This window comes from Nicotiana attenuata, chromosome 3 (assembly GCF_001879085.1).
Source record: "Nicotiana attenuata strain UT chromosome 3, NIATTr2, whole genome shotgun sequence".
Taxonomy (NCBI): Eukaryota; Viridiplantae; Streptophyta; class Magnoliopsida; order Solanales; family Solanaceae; genus Nicotiana; species Nicotiana attenuata.
The window spans coordinates 51,228,054-51,233,444 of NC_031991.1; positions in this window are offsets into that span (position 1 = coordinate 51,228,054).

A 5,391-nucleotide genomic window follows, 5' to 3' on the forward strand; every position below is an offset into this window, starting at 1 on the left:
GTATAACTGTGGACTTCTTCGTAAGAAGTCAAATATAACGGTAGACCCAACTCGAGGGAAATCGGTAACGGTATGCTAGTTCGACCTTCCCACTAGTGAGGGCTGTAACGGTAATCGGTAATACAAGGTGCACCAGGTCTAACGAACCTGTCGTTAGCTATGGGATCCTTCAAAATCTACTCCCATTTATACTTGTCTCTGTAATCCATATATACTCTTAGGAAAATATTTTAAAATAATGTAGGGCATATCGGTTCTTATCAAATCATAAAATTTTATTTGGATAGCAGTAAATTCAAGTAACGGTAAAACATATCTAGTGACAATAGAAATATTTAAAACAATGGTAATCATCTCAAATAACTATTTTGATATCATAATTAGTAAAAGACTTGTCCCACATTGTCACGACCCGGAATTCCCACCGTCGGGATCGTGATGGCGCCTAACATTTCACTTGCTAGGCAAGCCAATATTAGAACAATTTTGTTCTTTTAACCGTTTAAATGATGACATTAATAACAAACTGAAATAACATATATGTTCTAAGTTTAAATGCGGAAAACTAAACCAGCCAAACATCTATTACAATCCCCTGAACCTGGTGTCACAAGTGCACGAGCTTCTAAAGTGATACATATAAAGGTTTTAAATGAGTACAAAGCTATTTGAATGAAGTTATACAGCTAAAAAGAAAAGAGGATGGGGACTCTAGGAGCTGCGGGCGCTGAACAGCCGTACCTCAAGTCTCCGACAATGTCCATCCGAGCATGCTAATAACCGCCGCTGGGAACGACTCCAAAATCTGCACAGTGTGCAGAGTGTAGTATCAGTACAATCGACCTCATGTACTAGTAAGTGCCGAGCCTAACCTCGATGAAGTAGTGACGAGGATAAGGCGGGTCACCTACACTGTAATCTGTACGCAGTATATAATAATGACAGAATAATGGAATTACTGAACAGATTTTAATTAGCCAACAAAAAATGATAACTTCAGCCTAAAAAATAAACCAGTGTCGTCCAGAATTTACCAATCTTTACCAGTTCAAATAATAATAGCGGGAAACAACGCAACTCAGAAAATGGAAACATGTAGGTTATTGTGGCGCGCAACCCATTCCCGTCAGACAACTCATAATCCTCCTTATTCCACCGTAACAATATCAATAATAGTAAATAATATAGAATCTTTGCGGCGCGCAACCCGATCCCACCATATATCATTATTAATATCATAGTTCACTCTTATTTACCATATCAATCTACCCTTATTTCACCTGTTGCGGCGTGCAACTCGATACCATCGTATAAACATATTCACCCTTATTCCACCATGTCAATCCACCCTTATTATACCTGTTGCGGTGCGCAACCCGATCCCACCATATCAGTTCTAATCACTCAATGTACATAGTCAAATCAACAGTGGAAACTACAAAGCCTTTACGATCAATAAATACCAAACTAACCAAAAGGGAAACCTTGTTCAATATAGAATCTACACAAATAGCACTACACAGCGAGTCCAATCCATCATTTACAATTTTAAGGTGAAAACAAGTCAAGTTAAGCAAATAACAGGGATTTGTGAAATTATGAAAAGAGCTAACATCATTAACGGGAGAAGACATTGATTAAAAGGTAGCAGTTAAGCATGGAAAGCATGTAGAGCATATAACAGTTAAGACGAGAAGGGAAACAATTAAGGAAAAGCTGTAAATCAGGGAAAACAGATGATTTGGCGGCGTATAAGCACTCGCCACCTCGCATATACGCCGCTCACGTGAGAATCACATAGAAAATAGTATGAGGGTTCCTAATTCCCTCAAGTCAAGGTTAGACACAACACTTACCTCGCTCCAAAGACCAGTAAAAGCTCAACCACGGCTTCGCCTTTGAAACTAGCCTTCGAACTAACAATATCTAGCAATTACCAACCAGACGATTCAAAATAAGCCTTAGGAATCACCAATGATTGCAAAAGATTCAATTTAAGTCATTATCAAAAAAGTCAACAAAAGTCAACACCCGGGCTCGCTTGGTCCAAACTCGAAATTCGGACCATAAACCGATTACCCATTCACCCCGAGCCCAGATATATAATTTGTTTTGGAATTCGACCTCAATTTGAGGTCTAAATCCCCAAATTTGGAATCCCTAGGTTCTACCCAAAAATCCCCAATTCCACCATGAAAACCTTAGATTTTAAGTTGAAATCTTGTAAAATGAAGTGAAAGATTGAAAGAAACTAGTTTAGAATCACTTACCAATATTTTGGGGAAGAAATGGTCTTTGAAAAATCGCCTCTTGTGTTTTAGGTTTTGAAAATTTGAAGAATGGGAGAAAACTCCCATCTAAGTCACTTTTACACAGCTGCAGATGTCGCATTTGCGACCTGAGCTTCGCAAATGCGAGGGGATTATCGCAAATGCGAAGGTTTATTCGCAAATGCGAACATCCCACTTCGCAATTTGCGACAGAAATGATTGCATTTGCGATCATGCCCTCCCAAGACTCACTTCGCAAATGCGAAGCTTTTCTCGCAATTGCGAGGACTGCCTGGCCCAGCTACTCTTTGCATTTGCGATGAGAAGCTCGCAAATGCGAATCTCTCAGAGATTGCAATTGCGATGCTTGATCTCGCAAATGCGAGATCAGAGGCCTGCAACAAGATCAGTTACACCAGCAAATTTTTTCCAGGTTCAAATCACTCCGTAGCCTATCCAAAACTCACCCGAGCCCTCGGGGCTCCAAACCAAACATGCACACAAGTCGAAAAATATCATACGAACTTGCTAGTGCGATCAAATCAACAAAATAACACCTAGAACTACATATTTAGTAGCGAATCAAATGAAATTCTCAAGAACACTTTGAAATTTCTATTTCACAACAGGACATCCGAATTAAGTCAAACCAATTCCGTTTTTCATCAAATTTCACAGACAAGTCATATATGTGATGTTGGACCTATACCGTATTTTGTAACCAAAATACGGACCAGATATCCAAAAAGTCAACTATGGGTCAACCCTTTCAAATTCATTAAGTCTTTAACTTCAAAATTTTAACAAAGTCCAATATCTCGGGCTAGGGCTTTCCGATTTCGATTCCGGGCATACGCCCAAGTCCAAAATCACGATACGGATCCACTGGGACCGTCAAATCACGAATATGGGTCTGTTTACCAAAAATATTGACCGAAGTCAACTCAAATGAAGTTTATTTACATCAGCTTTTAACATAAAAGCTTTCCAAAAACACGCCCGGACTATGCACGCAAATCGAGGAGGGTAAAAATTAGATTTATAACGCTTGAAAGCGCAAAGTTGAGTTCTCAAACATAAGATGAACTTTCGGGTCATCACACACATGCAACTCAAAATAATCGGTAACATATTCATATTAAAAATCATGTGTAAATCATGCAAGATATGAAAACACAAACTGCGGTAAGATTACTAGTCACAGTACTCGTGCCGAAATACCAAATGCTTTACCTCGAGCAGTTCGTACAACTTCCTCCAATCAATCTATAATTACATAATATCGATCTTATGTTAATTTCCATGTTTAGGCTAATTCATAGCTAATTTAGAATACCCAACACTCGAGGTTTCATATTTGGCTCTTAATTCGTCGAATTATATTTACCCAGGGTATGAGTAATTACTAATCTATCAACTCCAACCTATTCATATAATTTATTAACCCAATTTTATAAAGTTCTACGGATTCTTCAGGATGAAAATTCTCAATTACGTGAATGAACTAGTGTCATTTCTCTTACTCTGTAGAATCTTTCGATTATTGAAAAAGAATTAAAATCTACCAGAAGAAGAAGCTCAAGTATTACCCGTAAGACTCAATCAGTGCTTAAGATTCCTCAACAGTTATAGATATAGTTCCAACGCACTGCACCAACTTCTTCCTCCTTCTTTTCTTTTTTTCTTTCTTTCTTCCTATGCTCGTTTTTTTTTGTTTTTTCGTTTCCTGATGTTTTTTGCTTCGTTTCCCTTCCCCTAACCCTTTTCAATTTGGCAGAAGGTTAATGGGCTTCGGCCCTTTTACTTCAATTCCTTATCTTTTTTGTTTTGTTTTATTAGTTAGTTCCTTTTTTTTTCTAATCACCAATACACCCTTATTTAAAATATAGGGCATTGCATTCTCCCTACCTTATGAAATTCGATCCCCGAATTTAAATCAAGTGCATACCTGTAGACTGAAATAAGTGAGGATACTTGACTCGTATAGCATCTTTCACTTCCCATGTAGCTTCTTCAACTGTATGATTTCTCCATAAGACCTTCGCAAACAGTATTTATTTTGACCGTAGTTTTCTTATTTGTCTATCAACAATAGCCATCAGCTCCTTCTCGCAAGACAACTTCTCATCGAGCGGTTTAGTCGGTGCTTCAAGCACCTGAGATAAGTCTGATAAACATTTTCTTAGCATTGAGACATGAAACATTGGATGAATAAAAGACAACTCAGGAGGAAGTGCCAAATGATAAGCCACAACTCCCATTCGGTCTAGTATCTCATACGGTCCTATAAACCTGGGGCTCAACTTGCCTCTTTTCCCAAACCGCATCACGCCTTTCATAGGGGAGACTCGTAGGAACACTTTGTCTCCAATTGCGAACACTAAGTCTCTTATTCTCTTATCTGCATAAGATTTTTGTCTGCTTTGAGCTGTAAGCAATCTCTGTCTGATCAACTGGACCTTGTCCATAGCTTCTTGTACTAAGTCGGGCCCCAATAAGTTAGTCTCACCAGCTTCAAACCATCCAATAGGAGAACGACATCTTCTACCGTATAATACTTCGTACAGTGCCATTTGGATACTGGACTGGAAGCTATTGTTGTAAGCAAATTCAGCTAAAGGTAGATAGGCGTCCCAACTATCTCCAAACTCAAAAATACAGGCTCTCAACATATCCTCCAAGATTTGTATAGTACGTTCTGACTGCCCATGTGTCTGTGGATGAAATGCAGTACTAAGATCTACTCGTGTACCCAATGCTTCTTGAAAAGATTTCCAAAAGTATAAAGTGAACTGTGATCCTCTATCAGAGATGATGGATATCAGAACTCCATGAAGTCGGACAATTTCATTCATAAATATCTATGCATACCTCACTCTACCATATGTAGTCTTCACTGGCGAAAAATGTGCTTATTTTGTCAAACGATCTACAATCACCCTTACAGAGTCACAACCTCTAAGGGTTCGTGGTAGCCCGATGACAAATTCTGTAGTAATTCTTTCCCATTTCCACTCTGGAATCTCAATTTATTGTAGTAGTCCCGCGGATCGCTGATGCTCAGCCTTGACTTGCTGACAAGTCAAACAGTTAGAAACAAAGTTAGCAACATCTTTCTTCA